This window comes from Terrapene carolina, unplaced genomic scaffold, assembly GCF_002925995.2.
Source record: "Terrapene carolina triunguis isolate 2854851 unplaced genomic scaffold, T_m_triunguis-2.0 Scaffold85, whole genome shotgun sequence".
In the NCBI taxonomy this organism is placed as follows: Eukaryota; Metazoa; Chordata; order Testudines; family Emydidae; genus Terrapene; species Terrapene triunguis.
The window spans coordinates 33,773,802-33,784,934 of NW_020664436.1; the positions used below are offsets into that span (position 1 = coordinate 33,773,802).

Below are 11,133 nucleotides of genomic sequence, written 5' to 3' on the forward strand. Positions count from 1 at the left end.
GGGAAGAGATGACAAAACACACCAAGGGTTAAATTTTAAAGCTTTATTAATGAAATAATAAAATAACAGCAGAGAGTGCTGGGACCACTCCCATGTCACTCAGGGGAAGAAAGAAAGTGTTAGCGCCCCAAGCCCTAACCCACTTTCATACTCACACACGCACTACCCAAGACTGGCCAGACCTGGGTGTAAGGTCAGAAGAACAGCGGGGGGAAGGATGGACGAGAGGGCTGTCCTGGGCTCTGCTGTTGATCTCCAAATTGCTCCAGCTCTCAGGAGGGTTTTAAGTCCTGGCTCCTCGAGGGTGTGTGTGTGTGTGCTCCGTTCGGGGACCTCTGCTCCTGGTGCCCTCTGTGCAAGTCCAAATCGGCTTTCCGTGGTTTCTTCAGCTTTCCCAAAACACCCCAGCTCCCGGGACGTGAGGCTTGACCCCTCCGCTTGTCGTCTCGTCTCTGTTTTCAATCTCTGTGGCCCCAGACTTTGTTTTCTCCTTCCCTGGCCTTCCTGTCTTGCACATCTGTACAGTTGGATTTTTCTTTCTCACTGCTGCTCGTGTACATTCAAGCCCCTTTCTTTCTCGGCTGACAGCCAGCACCGGCTGTGAGCTGTGGCCTATGGCGGGGGCAAGCGTCTTATCTTTGACCTGAGACTGAGGAGCTGAAGTGTTGTTAACCTGTTCTCCGCTCTTCTCCTTCCTCCCCTCTTGGCCTCTTGTACCTGCAAAGGAAACTTCCACTCCCCACTCACACACTTTTGACCCTCCCCAAAATGGCTTGCTATGCTTGCAAGAGCGTTAGCAATATGCTGATCTGCCTTGGGGCTCCCTGAGGGGTGTGCCACCAGGTGCCACGACAGCTGAGTGGAAAATGCGGAGTTCCCTGCTCTCGGGGCAGCCGCCTACCTCACCTATAGCCACAGGTATTTCTCAAGACTCCCCTTTACTGTCACAGTTAAAATCGTAAGAAAGGAAAAAAGACAGGAGACCAGCCTGCTGCCCGTCCGCTTTTCTCTCTTCCTCGCCCCGTGACCACCTGCCACCCTGTTTGGCTGGGCGATTGTCCTCATGCCCGAGTATTTCCCTTTGGGACTCTGAAACGTGTCCCCATGTGCAGGTCTTGAAGCTGGGCATAGTGGCGGAAGGCGACGTGGAGGATTTTGACGCAGAGGCTTTCGCTAGGGCGGGCAAGCAGGCAGGGGTGGGCTTCTGGGCCAGTTGTCTCTCTGGAGGTGAAAATCAGCACCGCGGGGTGCGAATGGACGTCGCCATAGAAGGAGGCGGGGAATGCGGTGGCTGGGCAAGGCGTTCCTCTCTCCCCCTTCAAAAGGCCTTGCCCTCCCCGTCGGGGAATCGAACCCCGGTCTCCCGCGTGACAGGCGGGGATACTCACCACTATACTAACGAGGAAAAGGGCAGATAGGGTGCTGTGCTGCTCTCCAGGAGACCAGCTGTCAGCACGGCCTCCTCTGGGCAACACCACTTCCTGCTCCCTTCTCCATCCTAAAGGCTTTGGCTGCAGTAACAGCCCTGGGAAAAGCCTGGTCTCTCCACACACGCGGTTGCCCAGCAGGCCGCCTCTGGGGGCTACACAGCTCCTCCCCCCCCACCTGCCTGGGACCTTTCCCTCACCGCTGGGCTGCTCAGCACCTTCTTCCTCTGACAACCATTTCTGTCGACCTTCCACGCTTGAGATGCTCCTCAAAGTCGCGCCCTCACAAACTCAGCCAAGGCCCCTTTGGCTTTAGAAGCGCCTCTTGAGGCCCGCAGCTCCTGCCTTTTAATGCGCAGTGGCTGGACATTCGAAACACGGCCGTCTCCAGGATGGAATATGCTGCTTCTGGACGTTGGCGCCCAGGAAGAGTTCCTGTTACTTTTCCCCGTTACTCTTTTTCTGGTGGATTTACCTGATTGACATAGAATCATACAAGATTAGGGTTGGAAGAGACCTCAGGAAGTCAGCTAGTCCAGCCCCCTGCTCAAAGCAGGACCAACACCCACTACATCGTCCCAGCCAGGGCTCTGTCAAGCCGGGCCATAAAAACCTCTAAGGATGGAGATTCCACCACCTCCCTCGGTAACCCATTCCAGTGCTTCGCCACCCTCCTAGTGAACTAGTGTTTCCTAATAGCCAACCTAGACCTCCCCCACTGCAACTTGAGACCATTGCTCCTTGTTCTGTCATCTGCCACCACCGAGAACAACCGAGCTCCATCCTCTTTGGAACCCCCCCCTTCAAGTAGTTGAAGGCTGCGATCGAATCCCCCCTCTTCTGCAGACTAAACAAGCCCAGTTCCCTCAGCCTCACCTTGTAAGTCATGTGCCCCAGCCCCCGATCACTTTCCTGGCCCTGCCGCAGGACTCCCTCCAATTGATCCACATCCTTTGTGTAGCAGGGACCCCGAAACTGGAGGCAGTACTCCAGATGTGGCCTCACCAGTGCCGACTAGAGGGGAATAATCACTTCCCTCGATCTGCTTGTCCTTGTTGAACCTCAGCAGGTCTCTTTTGGCCCAAACCTCCAATTTGTCTAGGTCACTCTGGAGCCTATCCCTACCCTCCAGCAGATCTACCTCTCCCCCCAACTTAGTGTCATCTGCGAACTTGCTGAGGGTGCCATCCATCCCATCATCAATAAAGATGTTGACCAAACCCAACTGGCTCTCTTTGCAAATGGAGGCAATCAGGCGGAGCCACTAGGCGCACGTCAAGAGATCCCCCCACCGAAAAGTGATGCCGTGACTCGGAGTCGAACTGAGGTTGCTGCGGCCACAACGCAGAGTACGAACCACTATACGATCACGGCCAGCTGCGTTCCGTGCTCTCGGGGTGGCTGCCTACTGCATCTACGGCTAGAGGTCTTTCTTAAGACCCCCCCACCCATTACTGTCACAGTTAAGATCGTAAGAAAAGGAAAAAAGACAGGAGACCAGCCTGCTGCCTGTCCGTTTGGCTGGGTGATTGTCCTCATGCCTGAGTATTTCCCTTGGGACTCTGAAACGTGTCCCCATGTGCAGGTCTTGAACCTGGGCGTAGTGGCGGAAGGCGACGTGGAGGGCTTTGAGAACCATTTCTGGCCACCTTCCCTCTTCCATGCTTCAGATGCTCCTCAAAATCGCGCCATCACAAACTCAGCCAAGGCCCCTTTGGCTTTAGAAGCGCCTCTTGAGGCCCGCAGCTCCTACCTTTTAACACACAGTGGCCGGATATTTGAAATACGGCCGTCTCCAGGATGGAATATGCTGCTTCCGGATGTTGGCGCCCAGGAAGAATTCCTGTTACTTTTCCCTTTTATTCTTTTTCTGGTGGATTTACCTCATTGACTTTCCTTTACCAGCCGGAAACTAGGGACCAACTGCTGGCTTTCTTTGCAAATGGACTCAGTCAGGCTGAGCCTGCGGGGCCAGAGCTTTGACTGCCGGCGCTGTGCCCCACATCCAGGGTGAAGCCCTGAGCTTTGCGAGCAGTAGTTGACTTTTGAAATAGCCCCATGTGGTTCGCAAGGCGCGTTTTGACCACACCTGTTATAGTGTCTATTACAGAGTGGTTCAGCTATATTCATCTCTGGACAAAATCCTTCGCACTACTTCGGACTAAATCAGGAATTACCTCTCCCCTTGTTGGTTCCAAGAGTAGCTGCTCCAGGAAGCAGTCATTAATTGTTTCTAGAAATTTTATATCTCTATCCCATCCTGAGGTGACACATACCCAGTCAATATGTGAGTAGTTGAAATCCCCCATTGTTATTGAGTCTTCTATTTTGTAGCTTCTCTAATCAACCTGAGTATTTCACAATCACCATTTACATCCTGGGCAGGTGGATGGTAGTATAGTCCTACTGCTATACTCCTTTTATTCAAACATGGATTATTAGCAAGTCACTGAAATGGCCAGCAGGTGGAGCTTTTATACTGCTGCTAAAACTCAGTTTGGGTCACTGCTTTCATTGAGCAGTTAAGGATTTTAATAGCCGAGCGTTGCCTTTTCTTGTGGTGGAAAGAAGAAAACCATTTTAATTTTCTAAGTTAATGCTTTCTTTTTTTTGCGGTGTGGGGGGGAGGGGAAAGACTATATAGAGTTATTAAATACTTTTTGCAGTAAGTGATCATAGAACTGCGAAGAAAATTTGAGATGAAACCTGAATCTTTATGAATGTTTGGGGATCTTGCAGCTGCTTGTTTTTACCAATTTGGACTTATATCTCCCATTTAAGTTGTATGGCAACTTCACTCAGAAAGTATAGCTTTATATGAATGAGGACTTTCTCATTAGGATAACAGATTTCCTCCAAATAGTTCTGTGGACAAATGAAAAATCTAGGCACAGTAAATATTGTTTTTTATTCACAGAATTAATCTTGGAGATGTATGTGTTTTGTGTTGTTCCCTCATCCCCACTTCAGGGATTCTTACCTAGTGAAATAGCAAAACAGATGTAAAACATTATCATTCTGCATTGGTAGCATTTCACATCTATTGTACACTCCCTTTGCGCAGATGTAAATGATTACACAGGTGCAAGGCAGTGAATCACTGTCTATAGCAATATCAATAATACATTCAGGGTAAAATTCTTGGTTAGATTTAAAAATGATAAAAGGAGGCTGATTTTATAACCATCTGATAAATCAAATCCTTTCCCTTCCTTTTGGCTTTTCTTAGATTTGCTTCTGGTTAATAACTTAAAAATGTGTTCAGATGAGTTCAGTGCCACTGTTACTGTTTTGATTCAAAGAGCAAAAACACTTTCCTCTAGGGAGTTGTGTTCAGTAGTGTGTGTGTTTTAAGATTCTGCAAGTACAATTTTGGGATGTCACCAGCAGATGGGGTACATATCCACTTTATTTTTCTCTGGTAGGCTCTGTAAACCGTAGCAAGTCAGCATTACAGTGATGCTAAGCTTGGAATTCTGTACTGTGTTCTTTAGTCTTTGTAGGTCTCCTTGCCCGCAAATGTTCTCTCCAAACCAGTGGCTTTGTGTGATTAAAAATAACCTTAGCAAACACAGGAGCTTTAAGACATCTATTTAAGTTCTCTATTGATGCAGACCAATCTGTATAAAGTACATGTAGCTGTTAGAAACTCTAGGCCTGATTCTCTTCTCCCACCAGTTAGACACAGATGTAGGTCTACTGACTGGACCAGAATTTCTGACTCCCATGAGAGTAAGAAAAGGGAAAGTCAGATCCTGGGAGGGAGCAAAGCCCAACTTTTTTTTTTTAATTTCTGTTCTTAATAGAGTGAAGCGAAGGTCCTGGGTAGCAACACCAGGGACTTTGAGTTTACTTTTCAGTGTGCAGGTTCCTAAGAAACCTATGCACTTTTTAAAAATTTCACTATATAAAAGTGTCTTGTTGCATTTGGGGATAATCTAGAAAACTCTGGCACTGAGACCTGGTGCATGAGGTCAGCCTGCCTGCTTTTGTGTTCGTTGAAAGTTTGGATGGAATCGACATGTTCCTCTGGAATGTTTTTAGTTCCATTGAATCATCATTTTTTGACAGAAAACTTCTAACCAGCTCATAGGCGCTGACTTCCTAATTTCCCCGGGGGGGGGGGGGACTCAAGCCCCGCCCCATCTTTTCAAGCGCCCCCTCCTGCATGCCACTGAACAGCTGATTACGTGCAGGCAGAAGGTGATGGGAGTGGGTGGGGAAGGAGCTGATTGGCGGGACCATTGGCTGGCAGGAGACACTGGGAGGGAGGGAGAGGAACTGATCAGCAAGACTGCCAGTGAGTGCTGAGCACCCACTATTTTTTTCCCATGGGTGCTCCAGCCCTGGAGCACCCACGGAGTCAGCGCCTATGAACCAGCTCTAAAGACTAGTACCCAATTTTCCTGAGACTTAATCTAGTGCCCTACTCACCATAGCACACTGCCTCATGAAAAGCTTGGTTGTAAAGAGATGTGCAGAGAATGACATAATCCACCATGACAGATCATGATGGAATATCTCACTAGCAGGAGAAATTGCAACTTTCTCACACCTAAAGTAAAGGGATCCCTAATTTGGAGAAATGTGCCAAGGAGTCCTATTCAGTACTGTGTGGTCCACAGCATTAGTGGAATGGATTACAAACTGCTATTGTAGGTGCAGAATGTCTACTTGTGAGTGAAATAATTTTGGGCCATAGTTTCAAAAGGGCCAGACTCCCTATTTGTGGGGTGATGTCTGCACCTCCAGTGATGCGCTCTGAGGGTTTGTCTGCACTAAAAGGGCTTTTCCAGTATAGCTCTACTGGCAGAGCCTGCAATGGAGATGCAGCATCAGGGCCACCGACGGGGGGGGGAGGAAAGGGGGCAATTGCCTAGGGGCCAGGTGATTTAAAAGGGCCTGGGGGCCCCCAGCCACTGCTGCAGTAGCGGGTGGCAGCAGCCAGGAGCCCCAGGCCCTTTTAAATCATCCGGGCAGGCCGCAGGGCTCCTAGGCGCGCGAGACCGCTCCAGGCCCCGTGCTTTGGGGGGCCCCATGGGCCGGTGTGATTGGCCAGCACCGGTGGTCCCGGAAGTGACAGATTTGTCACTTCTGCCCCAGGCCCTGCTTCCCCCAGGGACGGCCCTGGCCTTGGCCCTGGGGCCCAGCGGGCCTGTGCAGCATAGTCCAATAAAAGGACTTCTGTCAGCATAGTTAACGTAGTTCAGGGAGGTGGTTTATCTATGCAAACAGAAGCATTCTTCTGTCACATAGCTGTGTCTAGACTCTACACTGTGGGTTTTGCTGCCATAACTATGTTGGATAGGGAGAGTAATTCTTCCCTCGCCCCTCCTGGCTGATATAGCTGTGCTGGTAAAACTTAGTAGTTAGGACTAATCCTAAGCTGTCTGTTCAGTCTTGAAAGTGCAAAATGAGGCACGAACGGCCTTTTGCAAATGTTGGCTCTTCAGATAAAACACAAAAGCCTTGATCTTCAGCATCTGCTACCTTCCCATTGTCGCTATCCTATGAACTCTGGTTAGTAGAGGCTAATATTACTTGAGAAAAGTTAAGGGATTAGTCCTTTTTGCTAATGGCAGCTGTAAGGAATATATGGGACAGATATGCCTTGAATTATTAATAACAATAATTCCTTCTGGCCCTCAAAAATTAGAAAAGCTATCCACCTCTGTCTATCCCAAAGCAGGATCCACCTATAAAGACAATAAGAAAATGGTTCATATTATGTGAGACACTTTGTCTAAGGACCCGTACATCAGCCAAGCCTGGGCATTCCCCGCCCCAGCTATCACAATACTTATTTAGCCATTTTAGTTTCTGATTACCTAGGCAAGAATCTCTTATAATTTGCATATGTATAAACCTTTCTCCCTCTCAACCTAGCTAAAAAGAACTCCAAGTTACCAAGCAAGGATCACACTTTATGCAGAGTGTTTTCATCCCAAACTAGCTATAAACTACACATTGTATTCACAGTATATTTAATTCACAAGGAATAGTCTTTTATCCCAGATTAGAATTTGCATATTTTTTTCCTTGTGCGTCAGATCTACATTGTTAGACATGTGAAAAATGTCCCTCGTTCCATTGTAAGTCCTAAATAAGGTGAAATTATTATGTACAATCAAATAATGTATGGAATATGTCCTCCAAATTTAGAAGATAAGGTATTTTGTTGGTTTTCATTGTAAATAATTGTGCTCAAAGTCACAGAAATTGCCCTGCACAAGAAGAAGAAATGTTAAGGTATAAGCCAGGGTAGAACTTTGGGATATTAAGAGAAATTGTCTAAAAGGAGTATCCCAATTGATAGTAGGGGCAAATAATGAGATAGAAATGAATCAATCTTGAAAAGCCTCTGATATGAAAAGGATTAAAGAAATTTGATATACACCAATGCCAGCTACTGGAGACCAATGGAAGCAGCAGAGAAACGAAGGGTATGTCTATACTACCCGCTGGATTGGCGGGCAGCGATTAGTCCAGCGGGGGTCGATTTATCGCGTCTAGTCTAGATGCGATAAATCGATCCCCGAGCGCTCTCCCGTCAACTCCTGTATTCCACCAGGCCGAGAGGCGCAGGCGGAGTTGACGGGGGAGTGTCAGCAGTCGACTCACTGCAGTGAAGACCCTGTGGTGAGTAGATCTAAGTACATTGACTTCAGCTACGTTATTCATGTAGCTGAAGTTGCGTAACTTAGATTGATCCCCCCCAGTGTAGACCAGGGCTAAGAAAGCTGGAATCTGAGCATGCACTTGGGACATGTCCAACAGGAATCACAGGGTGGCCCCCTCCAACAAGCCCTGAAACTAGGGTATATTAAATTGAAGTCACCATGTGCTTAGGGGAGTTGACTGAACCCAACACAAGAAGCTGCAGAATCCAAAGAGCAACTGACACCCAGACCAGCTATGTGTAAGTGGAGGAATGGTCCCGCTATTGTGGGAAAGTTTCCTGGCTTCTACACTACCCTGGTGAAATAGGCTAGCGGAAGGAGCTGAGTCCTCGCTCCCACTTCCTTTACCCAGAGGTCTGCCTGACCTCGAGGGCTCCCCTTCCACTCTCCTGTCCGGCAGAGTCCTCATAACCCCGACAAGGCTGGGCCCAGGATTCCTTGGGGGCTTGACCCCCAACCCTTCTGTGGTCACCTAGGACAGGGGCTAGGGCAGGAGTCGGCAACCTACGGCACGCGTGCCAAACACGGCACGCGAGTCGATTTTGAGTGGCACGCTGCCTGCCCGGTGAGAGGAGGAGGAGGAGGGGCAGAGGGGCCGGAAAGCGCCACGCTGTGGGAAGAAGCGGGGGAGGGGGGAAGCTTGGCTGCCGCAGGACCAAGCTTCTGCCTCCTGCCCCGGCAGGGGAAGGTGGTGGGGGGGGGGGCTGGGTGGGGTGGGGGACGAGGACCCCCCACCACCACTCTCCCCTGGCGGGGCAGGAGGCAGAAGCTTGGTCCTGCGGCAGCCAAGCTTCCCCCCTCCCCCGCTTCTTCCCACAGCGTGGTGTTTTCCTGCCCCACCTCCTCCTCCCTCTCCCTGCCGGCGATGGCCCTTGCAAGGGGGAGGGGGAGCGGAGCAGAGCCAAGCGGCAGTGTGCTTGCTGCTCCGTAGAGCAGGCAGAGAGAGGTAGGGACAGGCCTGGGGGAAGGGGGTGGAACAGGGCATATCCCTTCCAGCCCCCTGCCATGAGCCGCTCAGGGTAGGGGGCTGGGAGCACCCCCACGAGCCGAGCACCCCAGCCCTCAGCCCTGAACCCCCCCCACCCCCCAGCCTTCTGCCCTGCACCTCCACACACCCCCAGCCCTCTGCCCTGACCTCGAGTCCCCCCCAACACCCAGCCCTCTGCCCTGCACCCCCACACACCCCCAGCCCTCTGCCCTTACCCCTGAACTCCCCACACATCCAGCCTTCTGCCCTGCACCCCCACACCTGCCAGCCTTCTGCCCTGAGCCCTGAATCCCCACACACCCCCAGCCTTCTGCCCTGAACCCCCCACATCCCCACTGCCCTCTGCTCTGACCTCTGAACCCCCCCACACACCCAGCACTGCCCTGACCCCTGAACCCCCCCCAGGTCTGGGGTCCCAGCTGCCGGCCCCTTGCCAGCCGGTGTCCCGGCCACAGGCCCTACTCAGCCCGCTGCAGGCCTAGGTGAACAGAACTCCAGGCTGGAAGCAGGCTGAGCAGGCTGGCGGTGTAAGATCAGCATTTTAATTTAATTTTAAATGAAGCTTCTTAAATATTTTGAAAACCTTGTTTACTTTACATACAACAATAGTTAAGTTATATAATATAGACTTAGAGAGAGACACCTTCTAAAAACATTAACATATTACTGGCACGCGAAACTTTAAATTAAAGTGAATAAATGAAGATTCGGCACACCACTTCTGAAAGGTTGCCTACCCCTGGGCTAGGGTGTCCCCACTCTGGGGTGCTCTCTCTGCACTGGACACTTCCCTGACCCACTGATCATTACATACAATTTAAAGCAAATACGAGTTATTTAATCAACTATTAATTTAAAAAAGAATAAGGAAAAATGGGAAAGGTTAAAGGAAAACACATCACCCTGTTATGTGGCAGGGAACATCACAAACAGTGTCTCTGGAATGTCAGGGCAGTTCACAGTCTGTTCCTTGTAGGTCCCAGGCCTCCTTCTCAGGCCCTGGCTGTGCTGCAGGGATGCTGTGGGTTGGACACTTGCTCTGGTGGTGGCCACACACCTCTGGACTTTGGGTGGTGGGACCCTTCTTCCCAGCATCAGCCCCCCATGGGGTTAAGATCCCCCTCCCAGTCTGGCCTGCAAGGACCCTTGGCTGGGGGTGTCTTTCTGCGCTGGGCCCTTTGCCCAGGGTCCCCCCTTGGCTGGCCCCAGTTGCTCACTGCACCCGGCTTCAGACTGCTCCAGCTCCAGCCCCAGCTCCACTGTTCTAGCTCCAGTTCCACTCTGCCTCAGCACTGATGCTGCTGCTCTACCTCCAGCCCCCGGGCTGCTTCTCTGGCCCCTCTGGCTCTGTGGCTGCAGCTCTGCTCCCAGCACAGGATCTGCTCTCCCTGGACTGTGTCTGGCTGGCACAGCTCTGTCCCCTAGCTCAGCTTGGGCCTCTGCTCTCTCCTTAGCTCGGCCCTGCTCTGTCTGACCCAGGCAATTCCAACTCACAGGGAGGACGGGACCCCCCTGGCCTCCTGACTCCCTGATTAGCCTGCCTGCCCAGTCAATCAGGCTGACCTGGAGCATTGGCCTCTCCCCATTCTTTTAGTGCTGGAAGCTAGCCAACCAAAACACCCCCACTGAATGTTAGTAAGGGGAACAGTCCCCTTACATATGGGGAAAGGATTCTCCCCCATCTCAGGGTTTAAAAGGTGAGAAGTGGTGAGATTTCATTTCAAAGATTGTATTTCCCCTTTCTATTCTTTAATATAAATAATTGTAGGTTATCTTGCTGAGTCTATAAACTAATGGAGATATCCTATCTCCTAGAACTGGAAGGGACCTTGAAAGGTCATTGAGTCTAGCCCCCTGCCTTCACTAACAGGACCAGTGGCACCCTCAAGGATTGAACTCACAACCCTGGGTTTAGCAGGCCAATGCTCAAACCACTGAGCTATCCCTCCTACCTGCTAAATGCTCTCTAGTGAGACCTCAAGTAATCATATTTTATATTTGAACTCCTCTAAAAGTACAAGCAAATTGGCCTAAGAGA

General features: G+C 50.5%; 1 non-coding gene across 1 annotated transcript; it reads right to left on the reverse strand.

Annotated features, from left to right (window-relative positions):
* Positions 1–1,333: 1,333 nt before the first annotated feature.
* Positions 1,334–1,405, reverse strand: TRNAD-GUC. The gene has a single exon. It is a non-coding gene; the product is annotated as a tRNA-Asp (tRNA).
* Positions 1,406–11,133: the final 9,728 nt, after the last annotated feature.